The sequence below is a fragment of the Coturnix japonica genome, chromosome 4, assembly GCF_001577835.2.
Source record: "Coturnix japonica isolate 7356 chromosome 4, Coturnix japonica 2.1, whole genome shotgun sequence".
NCBI classification, from domain to species: domain Eukaryota; kingdom Metazoa; phylum Chordata; class Aves; order Galliformes; family Phasianidae; genus Coturnix; species Coturnix japonica.
The window spans coordinates 53,398,195-53,420,770 of NC_029519.1; the positions used below are offsets into that span (position 1 = coordinate 53,398,195).

A 22,576-nucleotide genomic window follows, 5' to 3' on the forward strand; every position below is an offset into this window, starting at 1 on the left:
TTCTTACATAACTTTTTCAATTTGGCACATAACGATTAGAGCAGACAGTATAGAGTCTGTGCATTAATAATGCAACAAAATCTTGCAATGGCTGGACCATCTTTTTTTCCCCCTCTTCATTGTTTTTAAGCATCTCAAATTGTCCTGCTCATTTCAGAAGCCTTAGTACTTAAACGTGGCCTTTGTTTAAGGCTTTTTTGTAGTATAGTCAAATCATACCTCCAACATGGCTGAAAATATGTAGTTTTATTATTATTATTTTAATGCTTCTGACTTCTTTCTCTCCAGAGAAGGTTAACTTCTGCAATTCATTAGATTGGTAATGGAGGTCCAACTCTTACCTTTCCTTCACAGAGTCACGTTACAAGCACTGTGACTGGCACCATCAGAGAACATCTAAGACATTCTCATCTGCAAAATCCCCCAGCACTGCTAGAGGGGGCTGCAGGGGAAAAGCAGTTCTCTCCTTCCTCCCTCTCCTGGATTTGAGCATTACCTAAAAAGCAGTATGTGGGAGATCAATGCAGGCTGTGTCTTGTTCCCAAAAACTGTTTTTGCCCTTTGGAAGTTGTTAAAGTCGGACTTTCTCAGGGGTGGGGGGGTGGGGAAGGCTGCAACAGCAATGGAAAAACAGTAGTATTTTCTCTCTCTACTAATAGGAGCAGAAATATTCTGCCACAAATACTACTATCACTTCCTCAGGCTATGTCATATCTTTTAAAGCTGCTTGGAAAGTCATCACAATAAAGTTGCACTTCAAACCAGTTACTCTGTTCAAGCTCCCAGCGAGTAGAGGTGACGCAAACAGGGAATATTTCTGTAAGGAGAACAAAGATAGGAATCTCTGTTCAAGATGCTGATGCCTATTAGGATATAAACTGGGAGCAGTATCAAAGTACATGAGGCTTCTTTTGTCCACACTCACACGACAAAGCAACTCTTGATATATTTACATAAACGCACAAGCTCCGCAGCAGAGTTCCAAAAAAAATAAGCAGAAAGTCAGTTCTCCAGATACAATAAAAGAATCAAACTCCATCTCAGCTGGAAGAAGATTACTGAAAAAGAGAATCTTCTTAAAGCAGTTGCAAGCCTAAGCAGGGTATATCTGCTAATATGAATGTATCAGCACTTATTGAGAAAACTGAAGGTAAGTACTGACTACAAAGAATATGATCACCTCCACAATATGCCAACATTTTTCACTAACCACACACCAACAGTTTCTTTCCTCTTTTATTCTCAGGACCCATAATAAATAAATAAATAAATAAATGTAAACTCAAGTGCAATGCTGTGATGCTATAATGAGATGGAAAGTACAGTTACAATAGTAGTGTAGCACAAGCCCAAATGCAGCAGCCGCACAAATGGTGGAAGAAAAACTGCTTACCTTTGGAAGGCCTCAGGTAGACAGGGATCTCCAATAAGATACCCTTACCTCCACTGCCAACCCTTAAATGAGGTCTGGGAAGGGGTGGATCCTGGCTCCACCTCTTCTGGTTACTCAGGTGCATTGCATGCACCTGAGCTCCACTGGGTTGGCCCTGCCTTCCCACTAGGTGCCCAATCACTGGTTTAGCTGTGACCTCCCATTTCCACTACACCAAGTTAGCAACCATTTTTTCATGCAAATATTAGTATACTGCTTGCTAATATCTCCACACCAAGTTCTATAATAAGAACATGCTTCTAGGGGAGAGAATTTCTGAATATTATTTATTCATTATCTACAACAGATGCTGATATTCTGTATACTTTCAAGTAAAAATATGAACCTCTATCAAGATTTCTAGATATAAATCAAGCAATAATATTTTCGATTAATTCCACCATTCCTTTTAGTAAAAGCTCATTTATCTAAAAAGATATCTCAGCTGACCACAAAAGCTCTTTTTTTCTTCAGTCTTTCATTAGTCACTTTTATCACAAAACAGAACTCACTGACAGACCAGAGATCATCTATAACAGAGTTATGTCATTAGGACTGTAGGAATCACTCACAGCAGACTGCCAAAAGGCAGTAAGTCACCCAGTGATCAAGAACCGTTGTATAATGTACAAGCAGAATGCTCACTGTTTCAAGCTCTCCTCTCCCCAAATACAATTTCAGCTCCCAGCTAGATGCTTGCTTTTCTACCTTAGTTAGATTTTCTATTAGACAAGTCAATTGAACTGAGTCACCTTCTGTCATTTCAAGGCATAATCCTGACAGCCCCCTTCTGTTTCAGCACTGAGACCTATAGAAACCATTTTCACTGTGTACATTTCCCTGACTGAGAACACACGAAGTAAGTACAAAATAACGTTACTCTGTGGGCCAGGTCATAATTGCTTGAAGTGAAATTTGTGACACATCCTTCTACTTCATATTTACTATTACTTCTATTACTTTTTTTTTTTTTTTTTTCAGTCAAAATGATTTAAATTCTACTCTGCAATGGTTAAAAGATTCCTTACAGACATTCCCCAGATGCAAATAATTACATGTGGGCTTGGAGGAAAGGAGGAAAGGAGCATGAACATACTACTGTCCATTTTTCTCTTGGTGCTCATTATTTGGTGTTGTTTCTGATACTTTGTATGGGATCGAAATTAGACAACTCTATTTATCGACCACTTGACTACCTAAAAGAGGCCAGGATTGATCAGCAAACTGTAATGCTCATTGTCCTGCATCCATGGATTAATCAGCTCTGGAATACCCAAATTACTTTGCCTATTACGCTTGCTTATAGAATTTATCTATTGGAAATATTGTTTTCCTCCATTACATACTTCATTCATTGTAGATCAAGAGAATGCTTTTGTGTTATATGCAGAAGTTAATTCAATTTACACCAGTAAAACAACAGCAGAACTGCACAGGTTTACAACTGCATCTGAACGGTACTGCAGGCTTCATGGCAATGACAATGATTTGAGTTATATTTTGTACAGTGTAAAGGAAGGATATTTCATGGGCAGGTGCCGATGCTTCCACAGGATTGCTTCTGACATAAATTCAATTTGCTCTTCAATGCTGTTGGATAGCCACAGTTTATCATCAGTGCTCATTTACTATGGCACAAGCTTATTCACCATAATAGTGGATACCTTGAAAGGGCTTTAAATATGATCTGTATGATAATTTTATTAGCTTTATGCATAAATCCTCAGAAATTTAATTACCAGTCTGGAAAAATATAAATACAAATTATAGAACTCAAGAGGTTTATAAATCCAAGCAGATAGAATACGCTTCCAGTTTCACTTAAGGATATATTAACATAGCTTATTTTGTAGAAAATATAGTTTTCTAATTTCCCAGAATTTCAGTTATTTCTTTAACTGAGATGTCAGCTGTCTACTGCTGTCTACTCTTTAAGACTGAACAGCTCATATTATAAGTGCTCAACAGAAACAAGCTGAGATAAGACCTCTAGGCTGTTGAAACCTTGTAAGGCCTACAGAATATTGAGATGCACATCACAAAACTGTACAGTAAGTCAAATTTCAAGTAAATAAATGGAAATAAAATTTTAGTAGTCATAGAAGAAGCAGTAGTAAAAAAAGAGAAAGTAGATGGCTCTTAAAAAGACTGCTATTTTTCAACCTGCATAAAATCTTATGTAACATTTTCAGAGCTTCTTCAGAATGTCTTAAGAGATCACCAGCTCAATAATAAAAGCACACACATACATATAGGTATTTCATATATAGGTTTAGAATGTTGTTTGAGTCATATTACAAAATTGATTTGGATTGCTTATACACTGTGAAGTCAAAATTTGCAGTTGAATAACAATAAAAATTAAGCTGAGAAAACACGGTATTTCATGCTCCTCTCCACCAAGCTGAAGGTAGGAGATAATTCTTTACACTCAGATGTTTTCTATCAAATATACATACTCAATTTAAGGGAAAGCAAGTATCATAAGCACAACTGAAAATGTACAACTTCCAGTTTTATGCATGATTCATCTTGGTATACATTACAAAGAAGCACTGGCACAGTTTTAGCCAACCCATCAATTTTGTAGGACACTTGCCACCTACCACCTGTAATTTATATAATAGAGCAGGTAATTTGAGATGTGCACTTGCTCCTCCCCACATTCATTTTCAGTATCACCCAGTCCACCTACTAAGTAATAGCCATTCATCACCCTTTGACAAATAGCACAATAAAACTGCTCACTTTGTCTTAAGATGGGAGCCAAATCAAACCAAAAGAACAAATCTTACACTTGCACTATGGAATAGACACAGGTCCATGTAATGCCATTAAAAATTCAATTACATTGCACTGTGATTATTAATGACAGAACAATGTAATGAGTCTGGGTGAAGATAAAACTCCTCTGGTTAAGTGAGTCCTTGATGCTGAATTTTCTTTACCAAATTAAAGCTCTCTCTTTTTTTTTTTTTTTCTTTTTTCTTTTTTTTTTTTTCCCCCAGGCATCTGGAAGTCTCATTAAAAGTCCATTGAAGCCAATGAGAATTTCCCCATTGATAGGCATATGTTTGAATTAAGTCCTTGCTGCATTAAAATTGAAATGTTGAGGGGTCAGAGTTCTTTCAAAGATTCTTAGCTCTCATAGGCATGTACTAAAAAACATGCCATATTTGCTTCTCTTTCCAATTACTAAGAATCACAGGAATTTTGCACTTAAATTCCCCACACATAATTACATAACTTTATCTTCAAAGAGCCTATAGCTACCTTAAGGAGAAGGTTGCCTAAATTCAACCCAATTTGCACTGTGTTCCCCTAATTCCAATCTGTCTTCTCAAATTCCCCTGTTAGTGATCATCTTAGCCTGTACAATCCCTGGACACCTTCATTTTTGACATTAAAACTCTCCATTTGCCAGAGAAATTGTTGTCTGTCCAAAGCACATTTCTCAAGGGGCTGGGTGTGATGCACTCACTCTTCTTCCTAAAACTGATAAACTCTTTATTAAATGCATGTCATATATATGCAAATAAAATCAAATTTTAAGAAAGTGAGAGCAAGGCTGGGTAGGACTGTATAGCCTGAATTAAACCTATACTGATCTGGAGACTCCAAGATGGGAATAATGTTGTCCTGTTCTTTTCACTCCTTTTCACTGGAGCCTTTTCACTCCAAATCTCAGTGGCTAAAGATTTCTCCAGTAGGTTGTGGACTTTGTTCTTTTTTAGCCTAATAAACCTTGAATTACCTTGAACACAAGGGAGCTGCTTCAAACCAACAGAATAGGTTATTGTCATTCCTACCCCATCTCAATACCTTACTGGAAATTATTGTAATTAAAAGCTACTGGCTTTTAATAAGAATAGATAATAATAAGGTCAACCACTTAAACAAATTTCCAGAGGAAATGTTTTTAAAATGACAAATTCAGATAAAAATCTGATAACTTGCTGAAAGACAATCTTTAACAAGCACAACAACAAAAAAACCCCAATGCATTTTAGAGGTAGTTATGGTGGCTTAAAAAAAAATTAACTAGCTATCTGGAATGGAGCTAACTCCATTATATATAATTCACATTTGCACTAAAACTCATAGCCCTTGGAAGAGCTTCACTCACTGTCCTAAGCATTTGGATCAGACTTGGAATCGCTGAAAGAAGAAGTGCCAGTGTTTTGCACTCATTTCGCTGCTGCAAATAAAAATTTGAGAGAAAAAAAGTATATTTTTAAAATTCTTTCTTTCTCAAAGCGTTACCTAACATCACAGTACAATGTACATGTTATCAGAATTATCATAGATAACTGAAACTTGAAAAATGATGCCAAATTCTACTCCGAGTATGCATAAATCTTTAGCAAATTTAGAAAGAAATTAATAGAAGTAACCAGCTCATTCCTTTTGTTCATCACTTTCAGAAAGCATTGAAGATTAAACTTTAAAAATTTTGATAAACATAAAAATTTCTTAAACAACTGGTTGAAATCTTGTGCAAACCAGGAAATACAGGAATAATCATTTTCATTCTGCAAGTATAAGATGGGTTGAGCTATTTCCCTGCCTCAAGTATGTCAGTGTATGTCTATAAGCAAGTGCACAACCTTCTGGTTTGAGTTAGGACTACAGAAATGCTGTGATATAAGAATTTTCTAAATCTAAATGCTACAGTTTTAAGCACGGCTTTGAAAGTCAATGCTGTATTATTTTACCACAGGAGTGATACCTCACTGGCTTTCTTTATCTGATCAAAATCAGAAAAGCTGTGGATGTATAAAAGCCTTTCAGCCTGTTCTAGGAAGATTTCTAACCCAATTTTGTATATCTAATATATTAGAATATTCTACTCAAATCTGCATGGATGGCAAGAGGCAATCTGTAGTCCATTTAAGACTCTAAATGATTGGGGATGGTAAGGAATGTCTTGGTAATATTATAAGATGTATTTTCTGGTTTCCAGAACTATTTGAAAGGCATGTTTGCTGATCAAGTAAAGTTTCCCTAAATCTAGTCTAATGTTAGATAGTCTTCCAAACACTTAAATGCTTATCTGAAAATCAAACTGGGATAATAGCCATTACTAGCTATTATGTTTCTTTCTGTGAAAGATTTTGATAGCATCAGACACTACTGCAGTATGATTTTAATTGTGAGCTTTCAAACAAGCCAGTGCATACAAAGCACATACCCAGTGAACAGAAAGTGTTTGAAATAGTTGCTACCCACATCTATAATATGCATCAATAACAAATAAATTTAACAGATGTAAGAAAAAAAATACAGTGCTAGAACCTCAGTACTACCAAAACCAGCTCAGAGACATCAAAGATAATGGCAGTTCCCATCCCTGCTGCATTTTGTCTATGTTCCTACCTGAAGGATGGTCTGTCCTTTAGGATTGCAAATGTTGTGATACTTTTCTCAGCCCAGAGCTTCCTGGCTCAGTGTTACCCTCCTCCACTAGTCTTTGGACAGCTGTAAAGAGTGTGACAGAACACCCTAAAAACTTCTCTCATTCATTGCTTCAGTCTCTTGGGACTCTCAGCAATTATGAATCCCCATTTTCCAAATGCCTACAGAAGCAAGACATTCATCCCACCCTTTACTATAACCAGGGAAGTTAAATAGAAACAAGGGACTTACCGTGTTGCAGAGAGAGTCTGGAAATCTTTCAATAATACCTTATGGTCCTTTTACGTACATAATCATCATTATGTATTTAATTATGATTCTTTTACTTTCATTTTTTTCTTATTTCTTTAAGGATTTAATTGAAAAAATAGCACAGATTATGATAGGCTACCTAGAAGCAAGAATTTGTTGATTTTCTTAGCAGGTATATCCTGCCTTACCATATCATCATGTTAATACAATTTGCAGAATTTAGTAAGAGTTAATGAAAACAATAATTGTTTGAGAGTGAATTTTGCTTTGGGCCTTATTATTCCTTTCTTATAATTTTGAGCTTCTTTGTTTTAAATTCTGCCAAATGTTAAACTCACTACATTGCCAAGTAATTGAATTTCTCTTATTACATACAAACACCACAAAGTGCATGCTCTCCAAGACAGAACTTATATAATGTTCTTCTCCTCACTGGATCATTCAAACTCTTTCTGTGGAGATGACTCAAATCCTGATTACATTAATGAAACTCGGTATAAGGTCCACAGATTTTAGGGGGGGGGGGGGACCCTGCAATCAAGATAATTTGCAGACTGAAGACTGAATTAATTAGTAAAAATAATCACATTAAGGCTTGAACTTAATAATAATAAACTGGAAAGGCATTAACATTTTGGTCATTAAACCTGTTTAATTAAATTTAATAGAGCTCTCATATTATTACAGTTACAATACACAAAATAAACACATTGTCTTCCCCTCTTCCCCTGTCCCTCCTAGCAGAAAAAGAGGGGAAAAAATAAAAAAAAGGGAAGAAAAAGGAATTCCAGATTTAGTCAAAGAAAACAAATTTTTCAAAAGAGTCTCATACCAAAGCCAAGCTTCATGACATCAGAGAATAAGATCCTTACTAGTCAAATACAGGAAATACATAAAATACATTAGGTCTCTTTGATTATTTCTCAAATCTTTTTCCAGTACTAAATAATAACTTATATACTTACATTTTTTGGGTTTTTTTTTCCTTTTTTTCCTAGGAAACAGTGAAGCAACTAATGCTTAAATACTTATCAAAGTGTACAAACCATGACTCTGTCCCCTTTTTTATTTAAAATTTCCTTCGTATGTATTTGAATTGTACTTCATTTTAATTTTTAAAGGCTTTAGAGAGCACTAAGTTAGAAATTTCATTCTCTGTCAGAAACACTATTTTTATCATGCAAGAGTTAGGACTCTTAATAGCAGCCTTTCCACTGAATTAAGCAGAGAAGAAAATACCCTGCATATTAGTAGCTCCAGCTCCACCCTGAAAGAAAACCTGGGTTGCATTTCCTTTCTGGGTCAATTTTTCACACAGAATTATCATTTACTAAATGCTAACTGATCCTTCCCCCCACTCCAACTAGCAGCTTAGCAGCAATGTTGTGAGCGCCATGGCACACAGTGCTTTTTCACAAAATAAAACTATTTCACCGTGAACTGTCAGTTCAATTAAATTTGTGACTACTTTACAAATTTTTCCATCAAAACTATACCTGGTAAATATCTATTTTGATTCAGATACATAATTGGAGCATTTTACTGCAGTTAGAAATAAATAACTACCATACTTTAATTCTTTGATGGGTGCTAGATGTTTAAACAAGACAGTGATGTCATCTGGACCATATAAATTGGCTGGGAATGCATTAACAGTATAGGTGGACAAATGAGCCACTAGTGTAATACTTCTCTGAGATACGATGACAGCAATCCCAGATACAAATATTAAAAATTTATAGCAAAAAAATAGAGTTTGGTTCTTTGCCAGAAATTCAGAGTTTTCCAAGGAGATAAAAAGTCATTTTTCAAACAGTTCAAATAATCACAATTTGCCATTTTTAGAATAGATACTGGCAGGTTGTTGTGCAACAAGCTCCACTAGACATTTCATCTTTCCCAAATACTTAAAGCATCCAGAGATGTCTTCTGAAGGCTTTGTATTAAGGTGTTCATTCAAACCTCACAGATATTTTATCATGGTTGATTTGAAGCTCATCAATATAATAAAAATCACCTTCTCTACAACCAACTTTACTGAATCGTTTGCAGTCTTCGTCAAGAAGATTTAGTGCATAGTTTCTCCAAGAGTTAATTCTGTATATGAAAAATAAAGATACCCCCAATCCTATCAGATCTTTCTCACTTTTTTTCTGATCATTTCAGATCTCATAATGAGACCCTAAAAACTGAAGGATATTTAGCAATTAAGTCAGATTTTGAAAGAGAGAAAGAGAAAAAAATTGGGGAGAAAAGTTTCACAGCTTGAATCTCCTATTTCAACCAGAACAAGGTAGCAAAATATTTTATTGTCAGTCAAGTACCATTGCTAATAATGTCAGAGATGTGGAGATGTGTGGGTTCAAAGGCTGATTCACACTACTTAAAAGAGAAAGACAGACTATATAATTTTTGCAATCAGTAAATCAAATTTATACAGAGAAAGTGACAAAAGCTTACTTGCAGACAAACAACACTTGAAAATCCCATAACCAGTAATAGTGAAAAAAACTAACTTGGACAGTTCAGCTACCCATAGAAAACCACAAATTTTCCAAAGTTTATTTCATGGAAACCACAGGTCAACACAAAGAAATCTAGAATTTATACACATACATTGGATAGATAGATGTGAGGCACAAGATATAATGAAGTTCAATAACTCCTCTAAAGTCAGTAGTAAAAAATAGGTGAAAAGTCCTGGTTTCAGACTACAAAACATCCTGTGCTATTGCCAAAGCAGCTTAAAGTCTCTCTGTCTGAAAGCTGCCCTTATGTTAGATACATATAATACTGATTCCTCTCTATTCTACCTCTTTTAAGGATCCCAGCAGGACTAAGATGGGAAGAAATGACAGAGAATCTCAGAAGTGCTACTTGAAATCAATTTATGCAGTGAACCCTAATGTCACCCTTATCAATATTTATAAAAAGATTTCACATTATATGGCCAGCATTGAATGGTGCATGTTATTCTTATTAATGTTTCATAAACATTTCTACAAAAAACAATATGCTTTACTTTGCTACTGAGTATTAAGTAGAATTATGGCAGCATCTGCTTCCAACAGTTGAGTGCACAAGCTATTCATGCCCTGTCGTAAATTCCATGATGCATTAAGATGCCATTAAAAGTACCTTCTGTGGCTGTCTCCTCATTTACATACCTTGTAAATCATCAGGTAAAAATCAAGCAAACTGGGGAGTTACTTCCTGCTTTCTTTCCTTCTGTCATGGAATCCAGTGCCATCCCCATCTTCCTCCATCAGGAGTATCACCTATCAAAAAATGAAGTTAATGATGTCAATGATGAAAAACTTAATTGGCAAATGCAATTCAACTTGTTTGTTGTTTGCTTTTTAACAAATCTTCTTTTCTTAAAGAAAGAAAATTTGAGAGTCAGCGCATGCTAGAATACATGAGTCATTTCTTTCAGGATTCTCGTTTATGAGACTTACATCTCTTGAATGATAAAATAATTAGATAAATAAAACAACTAGAGGAATGAAATGCAATTCAAATTGAAGCCTCTGTATGGCATTTTTTCCCTGTTTCATTACCATTCTTTCCAGTATAGACTTTCCTACTGCTCTGTTCCTGAGAAAATGAAATATGAATAATCTAAGATTTTACATAACTAGAGCTTATCTGCAGGAATGTCAGTTTCTTCTTGATTTCAATATAGTTCCCTCTATGTTTCATTTCTTCTAACTACCAGATTAGGTGCTTCAGTGCAACTGTTTAAGGAAACAGATGGAAAATATTTCCTTTCATGGAAGTGTCTAGGCAGTTCCATGCATTGGCTGGCAGGACAGTTTGGGGAGCATTGCAGCTGTCACTCTGATGCCTGCAGACTGTAGTTCTCAGCACTCTGGTGACTCAGCCTATAATGGCCAGGAGTCTGGAAATGGGAACCTGCACCTGGGTATCACAGTTGACAAAAGCAACGTGCTGCTGACCAAATATCTGATTTGTTTAACCATTTCCCCTCCTACATTCAAACCAATTAGGTGCAGTAAATTAGCCAGATCAGCTTTCTCTGAACTAAACAGTTATTTCCATATACTTTCATTACTTCCACAAGCTTTGCTTTTTTTGTGAAGTCAGAGAAAAATGCATAACCTATGGAAACTTTGTCCTGTATCTCTATTGTGTTGTAGCATAGTTGGAAGGGAACAAGCCTGCTGAACTACAAAACTGCCAGGGGTATCTCATTTATTTCATCTGGAATGTGTCAGCTACCAAAGGAAAAATATTTTTTAAACTTAAGAAAATGAAATAACCCTTACTCTTTGTTTCAGATTTTCACCTGACATACATGACTTCCTGGCTGTGCGAAAGCAGCTAATGGGAATTCTTAGTATTCTTTCTACTAGCTTCTAAAAATGATCAGATCACAGGTTTTTCCTCAGAAGGAGAAGAAAAGAAGTGAGAAGGAAAGCTAATAAATTACATGAAGTTTCTTACATTTAGTGACAAGCATGAAAAAATCTCACAGCCTCTTTTAAGTGATGCTTTCTCCTCACTTGCAATCTATGTTTATACTGTACATGTTTTGCAAACCCAAGTCCTTGAATTGCTGTGGATAGAAATAACAAGTGTCTAACGTGCTTTATTGCTGAACAGTGAGGCTTTTTCTTTAGCTTTTCAGTAAATAAAGGGAAGAGGACTGGAGACCTCATAAAGATGAGAGGAAAAGATGCTGAATTGGGGGTGATAGGTCTGCTACGAATTATGGGTACAGAAAAGCATGACATGCAGACATCTTTGTAAACTGAGCCCACTCAAATCACAGGGCTTCTGGACAAGAGCCTCCTTCAAGCTGGTTCTTCAAACAGGAAGAGAGGATGCCAGGTGTTACAGGCACCCTTAAGAGCTCAGCCAGAGAATGGAAAACACACTTTCAGAAATTATTATAATTAGCCACCTCTATTAGTTAAAATATTTACCTGAAAGACTTATGAAAGCTTTATCAGCATTATGGTAGAAGATGCAAGTAAGGGCAGCAGGCTGGGTACAAGGACAGTTGTGGCAATAGCCACTGCTGTTCCCACTGAGCTGCCGTATGCTTCTGGGTGGATAAGCCACATGAAGAAGCTTGTTCTCTCCTGCTTTATTCCTACAGGTTGTGCTGTGCTGCTGACTGTCTCCATGGGGACACCACCTATATCAGCTATTTGTCTGCATCTAGTCTACTGCTAACCTTTATCTCCCATTTAGTTATCTTGAGGCAGAGGCTGCCTTTGTGCTGTGTTCTCATTTTGGAAAAGCTGTTACTGTTTATAAATACTTAAACCCCTATCACATCTTATTATTCAGTTTCTACCAATCTCTCTAAGTAGTTCTAAGGTCAGCCAGCACTGCCACAGCTTACAATATTACTTCTTCATTGATTCCTGATGCTGCATCTTTTTATTTTCTCATTTAGGGAATTAGTGATACTGTTTGCTAAAGATCTTGCTTTTTTACACTGCTCTAGAACCAGTGTTTGCATTGGGAGAAACTCTTAGTGGTGCTGAATTAAAGCAGAGCACTGAGGGAACTGAAAAATTAGAGTGTACATTTCCTCTTTAAAGACAGTGTGCTCACTTCACCCTCTCTTCTCATTACAGCACCTCCATGTATTCCATATTACGGTTTCTTGTTAGAGTCTCACAGCTCAGAAAGTTTAAAAATAGATTTTTACCCTAATCCAAATACAGAGTGCTAATCTATCTCCTGTGAGACAGTCTTCAGTTTATCTGTCCTACAAAACAACACTTCTAAAGCTCTAAGAACCTTTAAATACTCATACAGAAGTAGATCATTATTAATCTCAGTATTAATGAAACCAGGTCCTTTAGTTCTTACTGCCAAAGGCAGACCTGCAATTCTTTACACCTGTGCAAAGTTCATTCCAACTAAGTCAAAGACTACAGGGATGCAGCAATCTGCCCACGTGGCTTTATTTCTGGTGATACCAGAGCCTACCAAGCCATATTTCTGACTCACGTAAAACCATCATTGCTTAAAAATAAATAAGTTAACAAAAAGCTGTTTGAGAAAAGTGCTTGAATCATCTTTTAATTTTCTACCTAATTTCACCTAGTATGGTCCAACTGTGATGCAGGACCTGTGCTCCTGTTTGCTGCCACAGGATAAACAAGTTATCTTTAACAGTTAGAAAATGCAATTGAATCCAGAAGCACAGCCTGCTGCTTCTACAATCTAGTACATTTTATTACCACATATGCAAGTATATGTATCCATATATGAACACACAACTTGAAATTCCTGGCTTCAGATATTCTTTCACATTACTGACTATATTATTAATTATATAATTGTTCCTTATTTATCTTCTTCCTAAAAAAAACATCACCACTTTTTTTCTTTTATTCCTTATCAGTTTGATATTCAAATAGGAGAGAAAAAAAAAAAAAAAAAAAAAAAAAAAAAAGAAACAACCACAAGCAATGGAGGTTTTGTGTACTTGTAAATTTCTATTCCAGAGGGAAATTAATTTTTTTTATGAACATTTCCACCTCTTCAAATGGAAAAATATTTTGTCAGGGAAAAAATGCAGACAAATGTTATGAAAGGTACTTTAAGCATGTCTCAGACATATTTATGACTCTGAAATATACGATATCTCACTACTCCCTACTCTGTTACATAACTCAGCTGCCAACTATACTGAATTTCATTATAAGCATTTAACACAAAGCACACTTCACCCCAACTCTGAATTTTACTTTTTACTTTTTACCTTCAGATTGCCATATCATCTCTATTCCTTTTATATTCATCTAGGTGTTTGACTAAAGTTACTACAATTTTTAGGAATGGAGCTCTATATATCTGCTTTATATCGTCCTTCATTGCTGCTCACCAAGGTTTTGCTACATATTTTACACAGAATGTCCCTCCTAGATGTTAGGTACAATCATTAGGTATTCCAATTAACACATTGGCTGCTTAACTTTTTTATTATTATCTAATTTTATTCTCTTTCTTTTTCCTCTGTTGTTTTCAGACCACCTCTTACCATTTCCGTCTCTATCAATCACGGCACTCACAGTTCTCATACCAACACACTAGTTTTGCAGGGCCAACATGCACACCCTAAGAGGTGTCATACACTTCTGTAGGTAGCCTAAGCCAGGCTGTACGCATTCAAGAAAGCTATACTGATCAATCTCAAAATCCTAGAATCACTTACTGCTCTTCTCCATCCTCTCTTACCATATCCTTCAAATCAGAAAGAAACCTTGTTACAGAATATTCAGAAATACTGTCACTTAAACTGAAAAAGAGCAGTGTCCTCTCTTACCATATCCTTCAAATCAGAAAGAAACCTTGTTACAGAATATTCAGAAATACTGTCACTTAAACTGAAAAAGAGCAGTGTGTAGCAATATAGACAAATACTGTTTTCTGTACCAGACTTTATTTATAGCATAAACACAGTGTCAAATCTGTAATTTTTATGGGAAAGCCATTTTGCATAGCACACAGACACACAGAAACTTACAGTATGAAGTAAGTGGTGTAGCCATGTGCAGCTTTATTCTTGAGGCAGAAAAATCTCCCAAAAGACTATATTTTTAAGAAGCGGTGACCTGAAATTATATATATATAAAAATATATGTATATAATATATACAATATAATATATATATAATATATACAATATATATATATTGTCCTTTTTTCCCCTCTCTTTTTCTGTTTTTAATCTTCAATCTACCTTTTCATTTCATAAGAAAACAGAAAGAGTCCCTGGATAAGAAACTGAAGTCTTTGTAACCTAGGGCTTAGGATAAGTTTGTTTCACTTTCATAGGTTCAGAGTTTTCCCAGTTCAGTGCTGGCTTTAATCATAACAACCTCACTTTGAAGACATTAATAAATTATCAAGTTATTTAAATAGATTATTTATTCTGCAAGCTATCACAGGTATCTACATATTCTGAGGATGCGACTTGAAGTTATATTATATGTGTATTAAAATCAGTAATAACCGCATCCTGGAATAAGAGGTGGTATTATTTCTCCTAGAGAAGGAGGTGGCTCTAGGGAGCCCTTATTGCAGCTTTTCAATATTTAAAAGGACCTAAATTAAGATGGAGAGAGACTTTTTAGAAGGGCATGTAGTGATAGGACAAGGGGCTTTAAACTACAATAAAGTAGATTTAAATTAAACACTAGGAAGTGATTCTTGGCTTCAGTGGTTGTGAGATACTGAAATAAGCTGCCCAGAGAAGTTGTGGATGAAGGTGTTCAGGGCCAGGCTGGACAGGGCTTTGGACATCTGGTCTAGTGGGAGGTGTTCCTGCCCATGATAGAAGGGTTGGAACTAGATGGACTTCAAGGTCCCTTCCAACTCAGACCATTCTAAGCAGCAAATTTTCCACCTAAATAAGAATCTAAGCTGCACATTTGCTTTATTTCCTGACCCCAAATTATTCCATTTCAACTTGAAAAAACTAAAAAGAATATAAAAATACCTTCCAACTATGTGTTAGAGATGTAGTGAAATTAAGTATTACCCCCACACTTGCTGAAAGCCTGGCAAGCAACATCATGGTTTAGGAGAAATAATGGCGAAATAAGACAGTCAAAATAAGAATTTGTGAATTACATAGGCTATCCCCACCTCCATCAAAGCAGTAGTTTTTACTAAACTACACATGCAAAAAGAACAACTAGAAGTGTAATGGTACATCCCCAAGAAAACAAGATGTAGCACATTTTTACAGCTTCTTACAATCTAGAATCCTGAGTGCCAGTTTATTTCCATTCTGACTGAAGTCTGTAACAGCTCTGAAGATGGATTTTGTTAACATGATCCTTATTGCTTCTCTTCTTTCTAGGTCCTCCCCACTCATTAGCTCCAAAGAGAGCAAGTTCAGATTAATGGCAGAACAGTCATATAATAGATCAATAACCTAATTAAGGTTATTAAAAAAAGCCACAAAACTTTAAGTCAAGGAGGTGAAGGGAAGGAAAAAGAAAAAACAAACAAACAAACAAACAAACACATCACCATTCTGTTCTTTATACCAGAATGGCAATTTACATCCCTTGCTTCCCTGCTAACAGATATGAATCAAAGTCTGCTAGAATGAACTGAAAATATTAGACCAGGTCCTAAAGCCTACCCAAAAATCCACTTGGATTACACAGTTATTTCAGTTCCATACCCTGATGTTCCTTTTAACCCTACTTGGCATCTGGTAGCAGTCCTGGTATTTTCTATATTTGGATAAATTCAAGTTCCAGCAAAAATCTGTTTCAAAGCTCTGGTCAGTCATAAAGGATCACACAGTACAAGTACACCCTACATTACTAAAGACTATTTTCACAAAGAAGCAACTCTGATAAATCCTGCTTTTCTTTCTTTTTTTTTTTTTTTTTTGTTTCTTATTGCTCCTCAGTTCAGTGGGAATTAGATGTCCCAGATGATCTTACAGAGCCTGCATCGTGATGCCTGCTAAGCTGTGTGGTAATACTATCCCTATGAATATAATGGTTTATAATAGCAAACATCAGCATATTTTTCTGATCTGATAGGCACATAGCAAGTAACTATCACTCAGAAAAATCCTCAAATATCTGTTAGATCAAGAAACTCTATTCTTCCAACAATGAAGAAAGCTTCTAGTGAATGCAATCAGACTCATTAAATAAACGAGGCAGTTAGCAGTAATTTTCAACTCACTGAGTCAGGAGATATATGTGTGATTTGGGCACATTTGTTACATTTGTCATCCCTTACAGCCAAAAAATCAGAACCTGTATCAGAAGAAAGCCCATGAGTTTTTAAGTAAATGATAGGAATTGTACTGCAGCAGCCAGCCGTAATGAGGTATCATAACACCAACCAATGAATTTAAAATGCAAAAAAATACTAATGGTTTTCTCAAAAACAACACATCCTCACAGTGCCAGTCTAACATGCATCAATTGGCTTTTATCTTTCTGTGGAAGGATACAGATTGACCTAAGACACTGGAGGTAAATGATTATGTGATTTAACAGTTACTAACATTTGCTAAAAGCTTTGCCTGAGCAGTCAATTTTACACCCACAGCAAACACTTCCTGCATTCTCCTAAATACTAATCTTTCCAGGTACCTCATACATTCTCATGTTGTTTTTGACCTTTCTGTAAGCAAGATCCAATTTCAAAAAAAATAAATACAGAATAAAATAATTAGAGTTAAGTCATCCTGCTAGTGCAGGATTCTTCCCTATTGCACAGTTCATTTCAGCTCAAACAAGTCCCTTACCTAGGCTGGGGAAATATCATTGATTCCTGTTCAGAGGGATTGTTCCAGGAAAGAGAACTTTCTGTCATAACGCACAGTAATTATATGCTCTTCAGATTCTTTCTCTTAACTTCATTATATTCAGTACTTTATTCACCTTCTTGGCTTGGTGGCAGCGAAACGTATGCAAATGATAAACATGTATTTTAATATCCACATAATTTTACACTTTAAATTTATTACATATTTATGAACCCAAGTATATAAAACAAACAAAACATTTCATAAAACAAAATAAAATCAGACAAGGAAGTGATAATATTAGCCAATATGAAATAATTCAAATCCTACTAATTCTACAAATTATTGTATTTTAAAAATGAATTACTGTGAGACCTTTTCTACCCAACATGATTCTGTTCAGTGAAATTACATGCACAGAACAGAGTAATACTGCAGTGAACGGACAGCTCTGTGTTTTGGGAGAAATAAAACAGACTTTTTGCTTTGTTTTGAGAGACTTCAGGAATCTACCATTTAAAATTCATATCCTTTGCAATTCTCAGTGAAAGCAGCTAATCTCCCATATCGGGTTCAGGCATTTAATAAATAAATAAATAAATAAATAAAATCCATCTCAGAAGCATTTAACTTAAACTTGCTTTGCTTTTCTCTTCTCAGTGTACATCAGCACAGAGCAGTTGCACACCATGTATATAGGACTGTTTCAAAATAAAGTCACACTTTCTTTTGGACTGACAGTGCTCCAAGACTCCTTCTACACATAACTCTGCCTGTCTCCAAAACAGATATGCCAAGGTATAAAAGAAATTTTGAAACCTAAGATGAGTAAATACCTGTAAGCTGGCAAATAGAATTGTCTTGCAAAGCAGAGAAGGCCATTTATTTCCTTCCTGCCACAACTGACCTATCCATAGATGAGGACACCAACAGCACTGCAGAGGTTTCCACTTATAAGCTTTCTCAAGGCTCCTAAATATACTTGTGGAAAACATCACTACTATGCCTTACTAAAGGTCAATCTCGGAACATACAAAGCAATAGCAGAAAGGTTGTGACTACCACTTTGTTTCTTAATAAAGAAAGAAAGTATTCTTCTGAATGCAACTGGTTATAATTTATCACTAAGCATCAGAAACTGCTTGTGTGTTCCACAACTGCATTTATAAAGCAATACTTTAAAAGCTAGCTGTGGGAAAGGCAGGTGGCTTTAAATTGACAAAATATTTATTCTCATGGAAGTCACTGAAATCAACACTTATCTTCCTATCATGTGTCTGCTTGACAGTTCCTTTTGTTGCTTTTCCAAAGCTTTGCCCAGCTACCATTTTTCTTAAAAAATATTAAACTATAGGGGCAGGTATGGAATTGCAGAATAGGTGTCTCTGGTGTCATGGGAAAGAAAGTGATGCAGGCTGTTGTACAGGGCCCTGCTTGGAGGAAAGAGGAGATGAAGTAGGAGGGGTGGGATCAGCTTATTCAGGACTGTTCCTTCAGTGCACTACTCTCAGCAAAGTAAGAAATTTGAAAAGCTGAAGAATATCCAGAAATTCATTTTTGTCCAGAAATGTAATGCATGTTAAAGTTCAGGGGCTCCTAATGCTTGCTTTTCGTCACCCTTTGACCTTTAAATCTGACCCTTGTCTCAAGTGACATGCATGTAAATTTGCCCCACTCCTAATGACTCACTCATAAGTATTTTTAAGAACTCTCAGCAAAGTCTTGGAAGACACAAACTTCAGGAGAGAATCTGCAGTTTGCCAGTGAACTACAGCCTCACACTTCTCTAAGCACTGCAAAACAGAAGTAGTGAGGGGTGAGGAATAAAGAGGCAGAATTAAATTAGCACTATCTTTACCCACCTTGCTGTCATCAAATAAAAATTGCAAGAATGAGACTCTATCCAGATCAACTATAAAAATACCTTACATCTACCACAGGCGAATATTTCCATCTCTATATAAATAAAGCATTTAGGTTCACTATAAAAATATATAGATTCTCAGTATAAAAATTAAAAAGAAAACATCTCCACTAAATATACATCATTTGTTTAATCACGGAGACAGAGGTGATGATTGAAGGAGAAAAAAGAGGAGGAAGGAAAATATGAGACAACACTCAGAAGCCAAACTGATTAAAATCCTGAACAAAACATCGTGTTTAGAATGTGCTATTTTTGCCCTTACTTGGGGGCAGCTGAGTTATGCCCGCACTCCATGAAGTCTCAGAAGATCATTTTGTTTAATAAGCTCAAAGATCTGAGAGAAACAATTGGTGGGAAAAATACCATAGGAGCTTGGCTTTCAAAGTGATTCAAAAACATCTTCTTACTACAAAGTGTCTTTTCAATTAGGATGCTAGGAATCAGAGGAGGCTAAGAAGTAAGGTAATGAGGGCAGGCATGACATGGAGCCTCAGGGCTCCATGGGATTTTCCTTCAGCATTTGATTCAGCCCCTTGGAGGAACTTAAGGTGAATGTAATAACTAACACCTAATTCTCTTCCTCATTTCTCTGCTTCGAGGTTTCCTGTACAGTCATATTCACATCTATTATGCACATGCAATGACAATTATAGAGCTTTTGTTCTCAGGAATTCACCAGTTTATTCTTTAAGAAATAACTGTAATAAGAGGAGACTAGACTTGTTACTTGCCACTGAGAGATTAAAAGGAGGGAGGGATCATCTGAAAGTCTCTGTGTGCTGGAAACATCAAGTAATGACCTTTATTACTAATGACCTAGGCCCTTCAGCAATGAACCTAGACAGCACTGATTAGGAGAGAAGCCTGCTGCTTTTTACAGGCATATAAAATAAAAGAAGTCTTTGTGTTAATGGAGAGGGGTATGACACTGTAGGATATGTAAAAATGAATGAGCTGTGTACAAAGAAGGAATTTTTCCTCCTCTGTGGAAGACAATGAAAAATTAATCCATCAATATAAAAACCTGAATCATAGTTTCACACAGAGCTGCAGATCTGTACAAGATAACATTAACCAAACCTTACACTGCAGATTTGCAAAACAATTTTAGCCTGGAAGTTCTGCTTAAATCACCTAAAATTAACAGTAAGTAAAGTCTAAGGTCTATACAAGCATTCTTGTATTAAGGAAGCATCAAAAGGAAGCTAAGTATAGATAGGCAGGATATATATTTTAAACAGAGCTTATTACTTTTGCTGCCTCAAATATGAGCAGTAGCAGAAAAAAAGAAACCAAGATGGGTAGATGAACAAATGCAGACCTTAGTTAAAAAGGCCACAAATTTCTTTTTACTTCCAGCATTAGTCCTGTGTTTGTATAATTATCTTTCTCCTGACCTTTTAATCTGGATCACACCATAATTCCAATGCTGCTTCACACCTGGAAATTGAGTAGGTTACCTCTCTCCTTGTGATACGTACTGGGGCACTCAGGACAAGGCACAACTGCCAGCAAATGTCAAAGTAGTACAACAACCAAGACACCCATCTGTTGGCACACAAGTGTGGTTGCATGCAGATTTTATCCTTCCTCAGCACCCACAAGCTCATCAGATGTCAGTTGCATCATTGTGTAATATTGCCCAGCCACTTTCTCTTCAGATCACATCTTGGCCTGCTGTATTTCTCCAGCTGACCAAGTGCAGTTTGAAAGCAGGTGACTCGTCTTCCTAAGGAAAGCAAACCCAAATAGCTAAAGCTCCTTTTTCTCCAATCCTTTTTATGGTTTTCTCATTCTCAGTATTGGTTTGCCAGATGACCCCAGGGCAATGCATCAAAATTTCACAGATTCCTGTAGCTTCATCTAAAATGCCAGCAGAACTCACAGATCAGCCTTCCTGAAGGTCCATAACTTTGTTTCAACAAGATTGAGCACTCTGTCAGGATTTTGCACACCTGTAAGTCGTTCTCCAAGACATTTTTGCATGGCATTAAGATGAGCAGCATTAACCTCCATGAATTTCATACTACTTTTTTCAGAGTTAGTTCTGAACTTGCGGTTCTGAGCTGTGATTTCTATCACCCACTGAGATTTTGGTCCTCAAGAATAGCAGCTTTCATACATGATTAATGAACAATCCTATACAGAACACAGCACAGCAAGAAATTTATTTTCAAGATCCACACAGACTACAACTATCTTTATGTTCTCTGAATTATCCCAACAATTTTTGGAATTATTTTTTTTATTATTATTATTTTTCCCCCCAAGATTTCTCAAGAAATAATCAGCATTTGTGGAAATATGCTGGCTTAATCTTCATGTTTGTCTAAATGACTGATGGTCCCTTTAAAAATTAATTTCCACTATATGTATACCACTGAGATCTGAGAATTATGGTCCGCGTTTTCACCATTCCTCCTTAACTCTTTCTTAAAACATTAAACAACTATTTTCCTCCTTCTAGTTCCTGGCTCTACAGTGACTCAGAGATCTGTCATGAATGAGTTTTTTCACTATAGAAATGCTATTCATGAAAACTAAATGAGTTCATGAGAATGGGTTGACTTACATAATATTCTTGTCTTAAAAGGTTTCTTTCTATTAAATCTGTTTACAGCAAATTATAACAAATTTTTATTTGCCTACTTAAGCCATCTACAGGTTATAAATGGTTGATAACTTCAAAAAAATTTCACTTCAATTTCAAAATAATTTTTTTAGATGTGTCTGTGTAGAATATTTTATGGACTCTGCTAATTCGAAAAGTTCAGTGCTTCCTAGCTTTCCTATCTGTTATGCCACAGCCTACAGAACAACATGTAGAGCAGCCAAGTGCCAGCCTGCATGCAGAGCTCTGATAAAAGAGGCCAGAAAATCTTCAGCAGCTCCCGGAGACTGTGGGAGAAATCACCAAAGGGACAAAGGGAGGAATGAAAACAAGCACAAAGTGCCTGCAAGTTTAAATTCTCCAGAGAGAGGACAAAGTGGTAAGGGTACAGCAAGCTGTCTACTGAATTACTGAGAACTGAGCTCTACTTCTCACTAGCATACCACTGCTCTGAACAAGCACCACAGAGGTTAGAAAATATTATCATTGCCCAGCTCTCATTATCAGACAGAACCTGGCTGTGTCTCTCCATGTTCTAAATAGGACTGTCTCCATTGAACACAGCCATGTTACTTGGCAGCTGAGTAATATATTTGCCTTCTTGCAGAAATAGAAGTTGGTTTACAAAACAGAACTTTGCAAGATTTCTCTCTATTAGAGTATCAGC

At 36.1% G+C, this 22,576-nt stretch overlaps 1 long non-coding RNA gene across 2 annotated transcripts in view; it reads right to left on the reverse strand.

The window, feature by feature from the left end:
• The window catches only part of LOC107313620, a 118,652-nt gene that overhangs the window by 35,368 nt on the left and 60,708 nt on the right, over positions 1-22,576 (reverse strand). Inside the window, exons 1-2 of one of the 2 annotated variants that reach the window (XR_001555094.2) lie at positions 14,613-14,702; positions 10,267-10,377 (exon numbers count right to left, since the gene is read on the reverse strand). This is a non-coding gene — a long non-coding RNA (uncharacterized LOC107313620). Of the gene's footprint in view, positions 1-10,266; positions 10,378-14,612; positions 14,703-22,576 lie in introns of those variants that run through there. The other variant, XR_001555093.2, reaches the window with a different exon arrangement.